Consider the following 17420-nt stretch of genomic DNA (forward strand, 5'->3'; position numbering starts at 1 on the left):
TAGTAAGAAATATTCTCTCTGTCAGTGCTACCAAATATGCATTCTTTAGTTCTCTGCCACACTGTCAAGTCTGTGGATGTTCATGAGAAACGTCTGGAAACCAGCTGAAATTAGGCAGTTATTGACCCATTACAGAATGTTGAGGGAAGTTTTTTTTTTTCCCCTCTTAAGTTTTATCTATCTATCTATCTTTCTATCTATCTATGAAATCATTTATGTTGTATAAGAATTATGTTTGGCTCCTTCTGTCATGTACTTATTTATTTATTTTTAATGTAAAAACATTTACAGAAGGTGACAGAGTATAATTAACTGCCATCACCCAGCTTCAATAACTATTACTTGTAGCCAGTCTTGTTTTATCTCCACCCTAACCCATTTCCCCCATGTTTGATATTTTACAGAAGCAAATGGAAGACATCATATCTTTTTATCCATAGATATTTTATTACGAGTCACTGTAAAGTAAGGGCTCTCTCCAAAACCAAAGCCAAACAAAACAAAAATACTACTGTATCGTTATCAAAACCAGAAAGTAACACACATTTTTCATATCTATAAGTATCCAGTGAAAGAGCATATTTCCAATTGTCCCCAGAATATTATAAATGACACTTTTTTTTTAACAGTTGTTAAAAAAATCCCCAGTTTTTTTTCTTTAACTCATCTCTTGCTTTGATTTTTCAAGCCGACCGAATACTTGCTCTCTTAAAAAATCCAGAAAATATTGAAATAAGTAAAGAAGAAAAGGAATTAAATGCACCATGTTTCCACATGTCCATGTTTTCTAGTCGAGGCTGTAACAGCCAGTCTACAGCTAGAGTTGCTTTCTGGTAGTAATGTTTTGAGGACAATTTGGTTGTTGTTAGTACTGGTGGTTGGTGGTTGTGTTAGTGTATTAGGGTTATCCAGAGAAACAGAACCAATCGGAGATATATATATCCGATATATATATATATATATATATATATATATATATATATCCGATATATGTATATATATATCGGATGTGTGTGTGTATATATATATATATATGTATATATATCAGATGTATATATATATGTGTGTATATATCGGATGTATATGTATATATGTGTATATATCAGATGTATATGTATATATGTGTGTATATATTGGATGTATATATATGTGTGTATATGTCAGATGTATATATATGTATATATATCGGATGTATATGTATATATGTGTATATATCGGATGTATATGTATATATGTGTATATATCGGATGTATATGTATATGTGTGTGTGTGTGTGTATATATATGTGTATATATATATATATATATATATATATAAAGAATTGGCTTACACAGTTATGGAGGCCAAGAAGTCCAGACCTAGGAGAGACAATGGTATAGTTCCAGTCTAAGTCTGAGTACAAGGGCAGGAGAAGACCAGTGTCCCAGCTCAAAGGTCGTGAGGCAGAGTGAATTCCTCCCTCCTCCACCTTTTATCCTGTTCTGGCCTTCAACAGATTGGCTGAGGCACACCCACATTGGGGAGGGCAATCTGCTTTACTCAGTCCCCCAATTCAAATGTTCATCTCAACCAGAAACACCCTCGCAGACACACGCAGAGATCATGTATGATAACCAAATAGATGGGCACACTGTGGCCCAGTCAAGTTGACACATAAAATTAACTCTCACAGTGGTGATGTCACGTAAGATTCAGCTTGGAAATAAGGGGTTGGTACTCCTCTTGTCGCCCTAGAATTTTCTGAAATAATATGCAACGTTCTATCCCATTTGCACTTTTCTGGAATGAGGGTCCTTGTCTTTCATCAGATTCTCTCATGGCCCCATTGGCCTCTGTTCATTTAGTGTCAGTGCTTTGAAGCCATCCTTAGTCCTAGTGACCTTTCCACTTTGTGGCTGACTTTTGTGAGAAGGGCCTGAAAGTGACTCTCCCGCCTGTAAGCTCTACCCAGGCCAAGGTTAAGTCTGTTTCATTTACTCAGGTTCCTCTGGAGCCCAGCACAGTGCCTTGCACACAGGAGGTACTCAATAAGTATCTGTTGAGCCAACAAACCAACCAACAAGTGGATAAATAAATGGTCACTGTATTAGTTTTCTACTGCTCTATAAACAAATGATCACAGATTTAGCAGTTACAGTGGTTTGAATGGGGACCCTCAAAAAGATAGTCCCACGTCCCATGAGCGTTGTCATACAGTACGTGGCTTCTCATATCTTGTTCTTTCACTTGGTATAATGTTTTCAAGGTTCAGCTGTAGTTGCAGCCTGTGTCAGTACTTCATTCCTTGCAAGACCCAATGATATGCCATTGTATGGATACACAACTTTTTGATCCATTCATCTGTTGATGGACATTTGTGTTGTTGCCACCCTCTGACTAATATGAATAGAACTGCTCTGGACATTTGTGTGCAAGTGTTTGCTTGAACTCCTGTTTTCTCTTCTTTTGGGTATATATCTAGGAGTGGAATTACTGGGTCATATGCTAATTCTGTTTAACTTACCAAGGAACCATTTTATTATTTTTGATGTAGGATATTTGAAGATTATACAAAATGAAGCCTATTCACTTGACAGAATTTTTTTTTTTTTTAAAGATGGGAGTTTTCACACTCCTCAGGACCTCAGAATAAAAATAGCAAAAAGAATACTCATTGGATCTTGACTTGGAAGGAGCAGACTCAGCAAAATTCTGTCATGTGTTTGGCACAATACCTGTCCCCGGACCTCCCCATTCATGTGGCTCTGGGGGGTCACCTTCATGTCGTCTCTGTAGACCTTTGGACGTCACAGTGGCTGAATGAGCATCGTGACCTGGAGGATGTGGTTTTTTTTAAAGCAAGGCTGGGCACAGCCTACAGAATGTAGGTTCAGGCTGTGGTCTTTGAGGTCCTATAGGCACAGCTCTGAGATTCCCTGAGTAGGACGGGCTTATTAGCACAGGGTCTGACACATGGTCGATGATCACTGAATCTTGGATGAACAAAAACAGAGTTGCTTCGATGTTCCTTTCAAACCCCATTTTGTGAAACTAATGTTTTAATAAGTCAAAATCAACACCATACATGTTAACATGGTAGGGATCATGTACACATACAGATGGCGGTATGTTTAGGAGTTGGATTTTGGATGCAATCTGTTTTTTTCCCTTGACTTTGATTCTAACCCTGACTCTTCCTCTTCCTGGCTGAGGATTTTGACAGTTTATAGATGCTGTCTGAACCTCAATTTCTTTTGCTACAAAATGGCAATACAAATGGATGCTTCCTAAGAGTGCTATGAGGATGAATTGAAGCAAGGTATGTAAAGTGCAACGAATGGTGCCCGGCCTATAATAGGTGCTCAACAAATCATATCTGGTGTTGTTTCGTTTTTAACATTAATGTGTGTTTTTTTTTTTTTTTTGAGCTGAAGCTGATAGCATTCCACGCAGAAAGGAAAACACATTTATACCCTTTTCAGTGTCCGTGAGTCAGAAGCACACCAGGTTGCTCCAAGATGCAGATTCTAGTTGGAAGTGTTGACTTCTTCGAAGCAATGATAAAATTGGTCTCTCTGTCTTCCATTACATAGATTTTTCCACCAGCCCCTGGTTTAACTTCTGTTTAATACGTGTATTATGGAAACCCAAGAATCCTTTTGCCAGTCTCCAAAGCAGTAATATAAATCCAAGCCTGCAATTTCAGGCTCGGATTGCCCTGCCTGAAATGCCTTGCCATGCCTCCAAGAGTCTGCTGGAGGGAGCCGTGGCCAGATTTCTAAATGGCCATTTCAGCCTCCCTCCCTTTGGGGGCCTGAGACATGATTAACCTGCAATAATTTTGACACCCTCATTAAAGGAAAGCTGTAGCAAGAGGAAAAAAACATTGAGACTGATCTAGACGTTCCGTGCTGTTTTTTTCTTGCACGTCAGCTGTGTGGGTGCCTCTTGTTCCTCTGTCCTTCGGGTTAGTAAAATCAAGACCAGTTGCTGAAGCTCTGAGCTATCAATAAAAGTTAATGTACCACAGGAGATTGGATGGGGAACAAAATCACTTAAGTGTTCAGGGCCACCAAGCTACCCAGGCATCCCCTGTGAGCTGGTCGGCTCCTGGCGGTGTTTTTGTTGCCATGTCTTGCAACTTAGCATTATTTTCCCAAGCAAATGGCAGAACATGCAGATCAAGGGCACTGGCCGAGAACCAGGAATACACTGTTTCCAGCCATGATCTCTCCAGGGCAGTGGGGCTGGTCTGTAATGCACCTTGAGGTAGGACCACATCCAGGTCACTGGTGTTTCAAGTATTTCTTCAAATACTAGGGTCAGTAGGTGACCACGTTCAGAGGCCAACCGTGAGCCATCAGGGTTTGGGAGCAAACTCTTTCTTTGGTCTGAAGATTCAGATCTGTGCTCTGGCTACAGGCTGCATAAACGTTACAGCCAGAAGGTTTCAGAGTTGTGTTTTTTTTCTTAGAGGGTCTTACTGCAGGCTGGATCTAGTCCTTCTTGACTCCAAGCTCAGTGAGGAGTAAGTGTTCACAGTTGACGGAGGACTCATTCCATTACATACTTGGCTCACTGGGAGTGCTTCATGATGGAGTGGGCCAATGATAAGAAAAACAGGGTGACGCGAAGAAAAGTCCAAATAGTCTCCCTTGCGTACTACTCAGAGGGGATGAAGCCAGAATTTGGGGCACAAAAGAAAATCGAGTGGATGTCTTTTTATATATATATAAACTTATTTATTTTATTTATTTATTTTTGGCTGCGTTGGGTCTTTGTTGCTGCTGCGCGAGGACTTTCTCTAGTTGCAGCGTGAGCAGGGGCTCCTCTTCGTTGCGGTGCGCAGGCTTCTCATTTGTGGTGGCTTCTCTTGTTGCGGAGCACGGGCTTTAGGCGCGCGGACTTCCGTAGTTGTGGTGCACGGGCTCAGTAGTTGTGGCTCACGGGCTCTAGAGCGCAGGCTCAGTAGTTGTGGCGCACGGGCTTAGTTGCTCTGCGGCATGTGGGATCTTCCCGGACCAGGGCTCGAACCCGTGTCCCCTGCACTGGCAGGCGGATTCTTAACCACTGCACCACCAGGGAAGCCCTCGAGTGGACATCTTTGCTTGGTTAAAAGGAAAAAAAGGATACAGCCCTCATACATTTTCATATTTATTGGTGGATTCTTTGTTCTAGAAAGGAATTGTAAGTAGCACACAGTCTTTGACATATATTGTCTCACCCAGTGACTCTTCATCGTCTGTAGCTCTTACAGCATCCAGTTTACAGATCAAGAAACTGAGACTCAGAGAAGTTAAATGAGTTACTTACATAAATGGTAGACTGAACTGTGGGTTGTAGAACCACATTTCTCAAATCACTCAGATAGCCACTGTAAATATTTTTTATTTGTTTACTTTAGTCTAGATGACATTAGTTTAGACTGAACTTATTGGTACACTAGTATAGATAATTAAAATAATATATAAATTTCAGTCAGCCATCAGCTGTCGTACTAGGGCCCTGTGGACTCTAGCATGGGTGGGGTCCAAGCCTTTCTTGGCCTTGAGGAAACAAACCAGTCAACACAGAGTTCTGCTTTGGTACCTGCTGGGGCTGAGGACACGCAACGTTACAAGGATCTCCAGGAAAGATCGGGGGTGGCTTTGACGATCTTCAGTCACTCCTGGGTGTGCCCACTTGCCCAGGCATGCAAGCCATGATGTCTCCCTACTGCACATGTCTTTATTTTGAATTTGACTAGATCATAGTCATCAACAGAGGCTTATTCCCAAGAAACGTACGTACCTTCCTCTCACCTCACCCAGTAGCAGTCTAGATCAAAGATGCAAAATGGATTCATTTCATGACTCAGTCTGGTCAACTCAAACGTCCAGTTGGCGTGGTGTGTTGGAAAGGGTTTAAAGCGGCACACGAGCTCTTTGGGAACGGATGTCATGATAGATTACAGATTCTGCTGCATTTCTGCGGACGTGGGGATTGGGGCCTCCTTGCAGTGCCTTCCCCGCCCTGATTTAGACGAACACGTGCTGCGTAGTTGTAGATTTCTATTTTCTAAACCACAGTAAGCATTGCCCCCAGATAGCCTCGCAGAAGAGCCAGAAGCCGGCAAAGACTTGGCCGTTTTGCTTTGGGGTGAGTTTGTGTATGTATATTTATTTCCATCTTCTAGGGTCTCTTCCAAATAATCGTGGGGCTGCCACATTCGGAAAACATGGCAGTTGTCATCTACATCACCGTCTCAGGAGTCCGTGTTTATGTGGGCTTAAAGGTTTTGAAAGCTCAGTGACACAGATAAAAGTCTCCCAGACCCATCAGTCTTCTCTTCCTCCAGGGGACTTTCTTACGCCAAGTACAAATCATTGATCAAAGTATCTTATCTGTCACCCGTCCATATGTAAGACCAGGTCTAAGTGCTTTGACAGGGCATGACTTCAGCATCAAACAGGAAGGGTAAATCCCTTTACTTCTCTTAACAGAGGCTTTCTGGAAGGCAGGTGATAGCCTTCCTCAAGATTCTCTCCATATACATCCAGCACTGTGGTTTCTGTTTTGCCTGATGACCATTTTTCTTTTGTTTGACCCCATTTCTCTAAACTATAATATAGACACATATCATATCTGTCCATTCTAAGAATCATAAGCTTTTTGTAAAAAGAATAAAATATTTATATTTTTAAAAATTTTTATTAAAATAACTTTTAAAAGAACAATATCTATTAACTTTTTGAAATTTAATATCTGTGGTTCTAATACATTTCACTAATTTGAAAATACGAATAATTTTCTCAGTAATTCAGAGACCAGCATGTCATGCAAAGCCCATATTCTATATTTATATGAAATAATTTTGCTCTTAAAAACGTTTGGGGGGGGGGGACTTCCCTGGTGGCGCAGTGGTTAAGAATCCGCCTGCCAGTGCAGGGGACACGGGTTCGCTCCCTGATCCGGGAAGGTCCCACATGCCACGGAGCAGCTAAGCCCGTGCGCCACAACTACTGAGCCTGCGCTCTGGAGCCCGCGAGCCACAACTACTGAAGCCCATGTGCCTAGAGCCCATGCTCCGCAACAAGAGAAGCCACCGCAGTGAGAAGCCCGTGCACCGCAACGAAGAGTAGCCCCCGCTCGCTGCAACTAGAGAAAGCCTGTGTGCAGCAACAAAGACCCAATGCAGCCAAAGATAAATAAATAAAGTAAATAAATTTAAAAAAAAGTTTTTGGATTAAAAGTATAAATATTTCTCTATATGAAAACATATAGCTTCACATATAAATTCAGAATCAGAAGTTTTTCAAATTTTCATAGGAGCCCGTTAAAAAACATTTCCTCTGATCTTCTCATTTTACAGATGGGCAAACTGAGGTCTAGGCTTGAACACCTTACCATCATGGTGATGGCCAGAAAAGACACGGTATCTCCTAATTCATGATTCAGTGTTCATTTTTCTGTGTCAGATCGTCTCGGTACACTTTTTCAAAAAAATCTGATCTTTTACATATGTAATGCTTCTTCCTCTTATCTCTTTATCTCCCTCCTCACCACCACCCGCGACCCCTGTCCAATCTAGTCAGTGCTTATAAATCTGAAAATGTCTGCCTGATTCTCCCTGAATAAGACCTCAAAAGTCTCAAGTGTCCCACCAGCCAGGGTTCCCTAGACTCCTGGGTATGGTTAAATCTTCAGGGAATTTAATTTTGAGGTAAAACAATTAAAAAACATTACCTCTAATGGCACACAGAAGCAACTCAGTAAATATTTGTTGAATATCGAATCAATGAACAAATGACGTTTCTAATAATGAATGTAATAATAATTCCAACATTCCTGGGGCTTTTTTTTTTTTTAATGATTCAGCCAGGAATAATAACCCCAGCTGCTGTCATGAGACAGGAAGCGAGGGGATCTCTTCCCCCGTGGCTTTGTCCTTGTTCTTGTAACCTGTATGCACTGCTGAACTTCCTGAATAACCATGTCACGGTGGCAGGAGGAGGGAGAGGGTGAACTTGAGCCCGGATGCCCGGATTAAAGCCTCGTTGTGATGTTTGCAAAGCACAGAGGGGACAACTGAATGGCTGGCACGGGCTTTGATTAAGCTTAAGGCTGTTTCCGCCACAGTTTCTGATGCTTCTGCACCTTACCGGGTCCGAGATAAGTCCTGTAACCCACAGGTGACACCAGCCTCAAAAGACCCAGTTCACCCTTAGGCGACTTTGGAGCTATGGTGACATTCCTCCTTGAGCCCCAGCTGAGGTTTGCCAGGAAATGGATCAGGAGGCAGGCTCTAGAGAAGCAGCTATTATCAGGCTGCCTTTCCTGGCCATTCAGCCTGTTTTCTTTCTCCCACTCCTGTTTTGTGGAGACCCTGACTGTGGCCTCTCAGCCCTTAACAGGAATGTCACTCTTCCAAAGTCAGCTGGCCAGAAGGGAGCCGCCTCTGCCCATGGCGTCAACCCTTCTAACCAGGACTAGTGTTTTTCTTTCTTTCTTTCTTTTTTTCAGTGAGTATTGTGAAAATATCATGGGACACAGGGTAGGAAGTTAGTAAGTTCCCATTTTCTGTCCCTCATTCTTCTACTCACATGTCCTATTTGCTTGGAGCCAGCGCTGGAGGCTACAGACACACACCGTCCCCACTCACTCTCCGAACATCCCTCCAAAGCCGCCATCTTGGTTGTCATTACAGCATCAGTAATTACCACACGCACAAATCCCCATTTAACTGCTGGCCCTCTTCTGTTTCTTGATCTGAGTCTTAATTACATGGGCGCATTCGGTTTGTGGAAAATTAGAAATGTGCACTTACTACGTGTGTACTTCTCTGCATGTGTATTGTGCTTCCATAAAAATTGTGTTTTAAAATCTATGGCAGGTAGATTCAGATACCATTAGTTACTGACCTGTGGCTCCTCTTAGGAATCAAGACGGGACTAGTTCCTAGTGCCAGAGTCTTGTTCATCACCCTGCAAACTTACTGTATTCTTACACTGATTTTTTTTGTTTTGTTTTAATAGTGGCACAAGTATTTGGCATCTAGCAGAAGTGACAAGAATGCAAATTGTTCATCCAGTTACAGACTTAGTCTTTGGGAGATATCCATTCATTTAGGGTATTTGGAGGGCCCTCTCCCTTTGCCAAGCCCTGTGCTTAGGCTTTGGGAATAGATCCGGGAGGGCGGCCACAGATCAGGTCCCGGTTTCTCTGGAGACTCCGTTCTAGTGCCACTAGCAAATGTACAACACGCGACCATGGCAGGAAGCATGCCGAGGGTTCTAAAGGTAAAGAAAGAGACTCCAGGAGAGCATGAGGAAGGACCCCCTGGCTGTCAGGAAAGGGGGCCCTGGGGTGAGGCACCTGCAAAGAGTGCTGAAGCCTGAACAGTTGTGATCCCAGGGGAGTGAGGGCCTGGGAGTGGGGGGAGAGCAGACCAGAGAGAAAGAGCGGCACTTGCTAAGTGGGGAGTCATGCCCCCCTGAACTGCAGCCTGAACTAACACCTGCGCAGGGCCGGCTACGGTGCCTGGCCCGCAGGGCAGGCTTGGTGTTATTCGCGGCAGAAGGTGTCTGAACTCTCCATTCGGGGTTCAGATGGAAAGGGACTAAAAGACATACTGGCCACGGATCGTGGAGAAAATGTAAAACGCCTTATGCTCTGCCTGTATACAGAAGAATGTTTCTCTGTTTTATTTTATTTATTTATTTATTTTTGGCCAAACGTCGTAACTCACTAAGGTAATGGTGGGATGGCAGAATACCTACCTAAGCATTCCAAGCATAACCTTCTACACAGGTGTGCATGTGATCACGACTCAGGTGTAGAAGTGATTTCCATTAGACCTTTCTGGACGAGCCGGTAGATGATCCCTTAGACACCTCAATGAAGCCAAGAGCTCCCCTTCAAGCACACAGAGCCAGCCATTAAAAAAAAAGAAGGGCATTTGAACCACGTGTCTCTACACAAACGGTTTCCCATTCCACGAATGCCTTTGAGGAGTTGGCCTCTTAAAGGAATCTCCCCATGGCCGGTGTTTCTGAGAATGTTATTAATTTCCAGTAAGATGGTTTGAACACACTGTCTTTTCCTACCCAGCAGACTAGGAGGATTCTGGAGAGGACCTGGGGCCGGCCCTCTACACCTTGAGTTTGAGTTCAGTGATGGTGGACGATGGCATGAGATTAAGCAGGTCAGAGGTTCTTTCCGAGGAAGAACCAGCTCTAATTTCACTGCTCCGTGTTCACCGTTTCCTTAGGTCTCCACCGCTCCTGGTAAATCAAGTAATAGATTTCTGGTAAAGACCTCAGTGTGCTGGCCTCAGTGACAGCCGTCTTGCTTTGTAAGCCATCCTCCACTTTATTATTCCCCCAGTATATGAGAGTTTTCTGGTTTCCAGCCCAAATTAGTATTTATCTCATTTTGAAGTGTCTGATCTGCCAGGCTGAGGATAAAAAATAGCAACTCAATTTGGCAGGCTTTACCTTAAGGGGGAGAGGGTGTTTGGTGACTGTTTCATCTTTTTTGTTCTCTTTCTTGGCTATATGGAATTGGCCTTGATAATCTTCCTGATTCTTCGTATCCTTTATCTCAAGGTGGGTATCCTCAAAATCCCAATCCATTTCACCAACCCCCTTGTACAGAAGCTTAAAAAAGATGGAGACAAACCCATAAGCAAGACTTGGTTTTTCTAAGCCACAGTGGCAAGTTTCCTGCTCAATTACCACTCTGGGTACCCTTTCAACATGTTTGTTCAAGGAGGTTCTGCATGTCCCGGATGATCTTACAATTGGTGACAGGGTTATTGACTTACAGGTTTCTAGGGCATCTTCTTCTTTTTTTTTAAAACGATTCTCCCGCCATCTTACTGCTTTGTAGAAACTGGATCCAATTCTTTCTCCTGATACGCTTTAGTCTGTGAGTACCTGGGAATAATCACTCTCCCTTATCTAGTCCTACAGATTTGTTCTGTTTTGAGTTATGCCCACTTTGGGCCTCCCACCCTCTCTTATTTTTATAAACAGTCTCCATGATAATATATACACGACAGATGGATGGCAGCCAACGTCCTCTCTTTTGTGCTGACGAAGTAGTCATATTCCAGCTAGTTTACACGACGTCCTTGCCCATCCTACCTTATAATCCTTTTATAAATTTTGGTTTACACTGTAACATTGAAGAACACTTAAGGTTCTGTTTCTTTCTTACTTTTCTTCTTCCACCGGCTATGTTTAAGAGCAGCTCTAAAACTTCTCATTTTAAGATGGCACCTACTGTACGTCAGTCTAAATAATGTCTCTTAATTTATGGTCATGCCCTTTCTCCTGCACTTTGGGTTTTGTCTGTATTTTGCTCTACTTTCCTTTTGTACAAAAGAGTGAATTTCCTGTTACTCTCCTATGATAGCGACTCACCAATTCTCTGTTGTAATCAACAAATAGATGTTGAATGTTTGACTTTTTATTAAAAAAAAAAAAAGAAGAGTTTCAAGGGTAAGATCTGCCATCTTATGAATGTCAAAGAAGTTTCCTCCTTCACCCCTTTCTTCTCTCTCTCCCCCTCTCTTTAATTTGTTAATGCTTTCGACTTATTTTGCTTTGGATAATTTTCAGAGTACTGCTTCCCCCTAGAGATCTCTAAAAGGCAGAAGTTCTGCCTCTTAAACATTTGCCATTCTCAGAACAGCCCAGTTAGGGCACCCTCAGGTTATTTATAACTGGATTTTATCTCAGAAAATTACGTAAAAGAAAATTAACCAAAAATCTAAAGGAAAATTCCTTAAACACCCCATCTATTATGCTGTGCTCAAACAGATATTTTCATCTTAACGGCTTGGCAAACCCGGTGGAATGCTCTTTCTAGTTTGGGGCATAAAATAACACTCTGAATTCCTAGAGGAAATCTTATAACTCTACTTAAAATTAAGGCATAAAGTATGAAAATGTGAGTTTCCTCTGTATAGTCTTATTACTTTGCCTGTTAACTTAAGTGGCTCCTATTTCTGCCGGTTCGAAGAGCCCCGGGACATTTAAATAACTCTTCCAGCAACAAATGCTTTTCCTTAAAAGCCCTCCCAGGTCAGGACTGAGTCATGAGCTCCCATCAGTAACGGGGAGGATCTTGCATTTAGACGCCTCTCTCGTCTTCTAATTTACCCAGATGGAGGAGAAAGCCCAAAAAGTTAGTCCTACTTTAACCATCTAGGACTCTGTTCATTACCGTCCTTTTCAGGCCGATTAAAAGGTGAAGTCTTCCTGACAGGATGGGAGGGCCTCGTTGTTTGCTCTGCCCGCTTCCTCCCTCTGACCTGTCTCCATCTCCTCTTCTCTCGTTCCGCTTCTGCCATTTCTCAAACATACCAGGTGTGCCCCTGTCCCTGGAGCTTTGCCTTTGCAGCTCCCTCTGCGTGGAATGTTCTCATCTAACACCGTGGACTGTTCCTCTCCAAATTCGGCGCTTTGCTCAGATGTCAGTTTCTCAGTGCAGTCTTTCCTCACCACTCACTATAAAATGACAAACTGCCTCGTGATCCTTTCACCCCCTGTTTTCTATTTCTCATTACATCATGTAGATATAGACATAGACCTATATGAACTTTTGGTTTATTCCCTGCCCTCTAGAATATAAGTTCATAAGTATCGGGCTGTTTGTCTTTTTTGCTCATCAGCGTGTGCTGTGGTGCCCAGCGCAAGATAGACAGCTAGTAAATACTTGTTGAATGAATGAGTCTAGAAGTATCCCTGTGTATATAACCAACTTGCTGTATCACAGCAACATAGGTAGTTTGATAAATTTTATATGCATTTACAGTTCAAAAAAGCAAAATAGTTCAAAAAGTTAAGTGACTGACACACGATCCCACAGACAGTCAACTGGGTGAGAGGGAATCAGAAACCAGTTCTGTTCCATTCCAGATGCCCCTCGTCAGTGTCTTTGACACCAAATGAATTAGACTTGTCTTTATAGGTTCCCGAAGATCCTGCCTTATTTGTCCCTGACACCACAGAGGAGGCTTCCCGGACGTAAGGCTCTCTGTAGATTTCCTAGCCTACCTGGCTCTGGCTTGAAAAGTGTCCACTGGGGTTTTGAAAATCACTGCCCGGCTCTCGAGCAGCTGTCCTCACGAGGGGAGGTGGTGCTGCGTGATGTTCAGGAGGGCAGATGGTGGAAGGGAACTCATTGCTGCGTGACCTTGGGCAGGTGACTTAGCCTCTCTGAGTTACTGTAAGTAGAAGTGGCATGCTAAGTGGTGGTGTAGTATGGCATCGAAAAGCCTGGGCTTTGCAGGGAGGCCCCTGGGCTCAATTCCTGGCTCTATCATTGAGTAATTGACACAGCTTTGGGGCAAATTAACTTCTCTAAGCTTCCGTTTGCTCCTCTGCTAAACGGAGATGATAATAATCATAACAGCTTTATAGGGTTTGGGGAAAATCAGATGGAATAATACGTATAAAGGGCTTGGTTCATTCTCTGAAGCACACTAGCGCTTAAATGTTAGCTATTATGATGATTATTGTTAACACCTATTTCATAGGGTTACCATGAGGACAGGAGAGAATGTGTATAAAGAAATGTAGCACATTACCTGGTATATGTAAGGGTTCAGTAAATGTCCTCAGTGTTATTCCTTAACTTTCTCTATATCCCCCTTCCCCCCAGCACCCAGCAGTCTGGTTTCCATCCGAAGCATGCTACTGAAATCTCTTTCTTGAAATTTACTGGCAACAAGTTCTAACTTCTGTAATCCTAAGTATTTGTTCAGGCAGAAAAACCCAGGGAGGAAAGCTGAGGAGACTGAGGGCAAGGATCATAGCCTCCGAGGTCACAGACCTCAGTTTTCTCACCTGGAAAAGGGGCCAATAGCACTTGCTGCACTGGTTGCTGGGGTAATGTGGGCTTGGTGAAGTTTGCATCTCAGTTTGAGACACAGCAAGTGCTTGATAGACGGTGGCCCTTCTCAAACTCCCAATTAGTTTATTGATGCCGTAAGGGCAGGGTTATGACTCACAATTTGTCAGGCTCTCCCCACATTCCCAACGTCTGATACCACCCTGGATGTAGAGTCACCTCTAGGGAGGAAGGGAGGGAGGGAGGGAGGGAGGAAGGAAGGAAGGAAGGAAGGAAGGAAGGAAGGAAGGAAGGAAGGAAGGAAGGGAGGGAGGGAGGGAGGAAGAAAGGAAGGAAGGGAGGAAGGAAGGGAGGAAGGAAGGGAGGGAGGGAGGGAAGGAAGGAGAAAGAAAAAGAAAGAAAGCGAAAGAAAGCAAAAAAACAAAACCGGTGGCTGATCTCTTGACCACTAAACCCAGTTTCTGTCCAAGAGGCAACATTGGTCATGCCCAGAAGTAATTTCTAACAATTTATAACAATCTGGAACCTCTAGAGTCTGTCATACTGTTATTTAGTTTAAGCCTCTTATTTTTCTAAACATTTCGAAATCTTGTGCAGTGGTTTCACCTGACTAAGAATTACTATTACAAGTGTAGAAAAGTTAAAAGAGTGAAAACAGAGAGATGATCCAAGTTGATGGTGCCATATGCAACTCACCAAACACTTATTTCAGTGAGTAAGGAAAATGGGGTCTATTTTGTGGCTTATTTGATAATCTTGCAGAGATGTTGGATCAAATTGGGCGTCAGAAAAGATGCCAGTACCAAACAGAGATGTCTTTGCTGCCTTTGCAGTTTTCTCTCTTATTAACATGAAAACACTTTACATGGTTGGAAACATCTAAAGGCTATTTTTTATTTTATTTTCCATTACTTCACTCTAACGCTTTACCCCCGTACCTGTGGAAATTAGACTGTCACCTGCATTTCGCATCCTGTTTTCTTTCATGTTTGTAATGAAGCCCTCTGGGAATTGTGCGATTAAAAAATGAGTTACAAATCCTCATTCAGGATACAAAAGTGTGTAGCTGCTTCCCTTCTCTGTTTAAATAGTCTACAAAACCAGAAATAATTAGTCAAGCCCTATCGGTAATTAAGCACATGAGATGAACATTAAACAAACTGCAATCTTGCATTGCTTTCAAGGTGGATAGGCAGGTTTTCGTGTTTGGAATCCAGCCAAAATGCCCATCTTCATTCCCTTTGCTCCTTATTTATTATTGGCGAGGGAATTCACTTGCCTAACCTCTGCTGATGGACTCTCGCGGGCGGTCCATCTGAGAGTTCACGTTAAGCGTGAGCCGCTGTTTTTTGATAACCCTACCACTGGAAGCGGATGATTTCAAAGAACTTGATATGTTGAGAGCGGAAAGACAGTGTGTTTCCCCAACATGGGAGTGTGTTTCTAAGTTAAGCTCGGTTCACAATTCAGAGAACTGCCCTGCCTTCTTGTGTATGATATCTGCTCAGAGGTATCTGTAAAACCCTGATCCTGTTTTTCACAACGCCCTTGTCTCATTCACTGTCTTCTCTTTGGGCCCCTGGGACTTGTTGTAAAATTTTGTCTACGAAGTCACCACTGCACAGATCAAGTCTCAAAAATTTTGCCGTCTGATTTAGCCAGGTTTTTCTTGAAGACCAGGGCTCCTAGAAAACTGATTTATAGGTTTTGATTACAATATATTTTTGTGGAAAATCAGAGATCAAAGTCCCCAACCCATTTAGACTGGAAGATGGAATAGTCATTCCACAAGCACTTTGGAGTGCCTACAATTTGGTGGCTTCCTTGCTGGGAACCAAAGGAATGGTCTGTGTCCTCGAGGCAATAACTGCCCAGCTTTAAAATCAAGCCTGATTATGACGGCATAACACCGTAGAGTATTTCTGTCATACGGCATCGCATTCTTCCTAGTTCCATGGTGTGAAATCTGGATGGACGGTATTTGCATGTGATACGCCGGGTCTCCACTGGTCACTCAAGAAGTCATAGAATGATCAGTGATTTTCCTTCTGGCTTTTCTCCCCCAAAATGGTTCTTCTCCTCAGATGGTTCCTATAGTGACTCTATGGATATAAGCATTTTCCTCTGGAATTAGAAAGAACTGGTGGTAAATAGTGTTCTCCATTTCATCTGTGATTTCCTTTTTCCTATTAAAGATAAGTGTCGTAAGGCCAGTACTTCCTAATGTGTGTAGCGTATGTTATAGTGTCCAAAGCCTTTGACAAGTGTATCTAGGGAGCCAGGACAGTCTTAGTATCCCCATTTTATAGCTCCTGGGTAACAGACCCAGAGAGGTTAACTGACTTGCCCAAGACAACACAGTGATCTGGCAGAGCCTGAATGATCTTCTGTCTCCTGTCTTTTTCATCACAGTTGCCTTTTGATAAAGTATCTCAGACCCCATAGATGTGGAAAAGGGTCATGTTGACACCATATATCTTAAATAGCAAGTTTTTACAGTGCCATCATTTTTTAAAATGTTTGGGCATTCATGCGTTTAGCCAAGATTTACCTAGTGCCTGCTTTGTATGGGTGCCACAGGCAAAGCATGTGATAGGGTGAGGAAGAAGCAGCAGAACTTCAGGGTATATGCATCTGTGGCTGCTGTCAATACAAGGAATTGCAGCTAAACCGGGGTCCTGAGGACAGAAACCTTCTTAGTGGTTCACCTTTCATTTCAGTGTTCCAGAGGCCGAGAAAATGGTCGGCCTTCAGGAAAAGCTGATTTAATAGTTGATGACGCCACATCATGCCTGGAACTCAGAAGGACTCAGAAAACAGTGATGGAAGTTGTTGCTGTTGAAATTACCTTAGCCTCACCTCTAGGCTTTGTGAACTTGGGCGAGCTTCTTAACCCATCTGGACTCTTCTTCTTGTCAGTGAAATAGAGATAAAACGCCTTAAATGCAAGCCAGTGGTATCCTGGATTAGATCCTGAAGCAGAAAAAAGACAGTAGCAGAAAACTGGTGAAATCTGCCTAGAGTCTTTGGCTTACTTAGTAACGATATACCAATGTTAATTTCTTAGCATACCTTGGACATGAGGGGGAATGGGCTGACGGGTATGCATGAACTGTGTACCGTCTTTGCAACTTTCCAGTAAAACTAAAATTGTCCTAATTGTATGAGCTCATGCTGCTGAAACAACAGACCACAGATTGGTTGACTTAAATAATAGAAATTTATTTTCTCCCAGTTCTGGAGACTGGGAAGTCCAAGATCAAGGTGCTGGCTGGTTTGGTTCCTGGTGAGGGCTCTCTTTTGGGCTTGCGGACGGCTGCCTTCTCACTGTGTGCTCACATGGCAGAGGAAGAGAGGCCGGGTGTTTCTTCCTCTTCTTAAAAGAACACCAATCCTATCAGATGAGGGCCCTACCTTTATGACATCACTTAGCCTTTCTTATCTCCTTATAGGTTTCTGTCTCCAAATACAGTCACATTGGGGGTTAGGGCTTCAACATACGAATTTCAGGGGGACACATTCTGACCATAGCAATAATATAATTGGTATAATCATTTGGGAAGATTTGTTAACAGTTATCTACGTAAACCTGAACATAAGCA

The 17420-nt window shown here is 42.9% G+C and overlaps 1 protein-coding gene and 1 long non-coding RNA gene across 3 annotated transcripts in view; one reads left to right on the forward strand and one right to left on the reverse strand.

Moving 5' to 3' along the window:
- The window catches only part of LOC309649365, a 634437-nt gene extending 625965 nt beyond the window's left edge, over positions 1 to 8472 (reverse strand). The window contains exon 1 of the long non-coding RNA XR_014257060.1: positions 7018 to 8472. This is a non-coding gene — a long non-coding RNA (uncharacterized lncRNA). The remainder of the gene's footprint in view (positions 1 to 7017) is intronic.
- The window catches only part of WWOX (WW domain containing oxidoreductase), a 969100-nt gene that overhangs the window by 642587 nt on the left and 309093 nt on the right, over positions 1 to 17420 (forward strand). The window lies entirely within an intron of this gene.

The sequence above is a fragment of the Balaenoptera physalus genome (assembly GCF_965194825.1).
Source record: "Balaenoptera physalus genome assembly, chromosome: 19".
Taxonomy (NCBI): domain Eukaryota; kingdom Metazoa; phylum Chordata; class Mammalia; order Artiodactyla; family Balaenopteridae; genus Balaenoptera; species Balaenoptera physalus.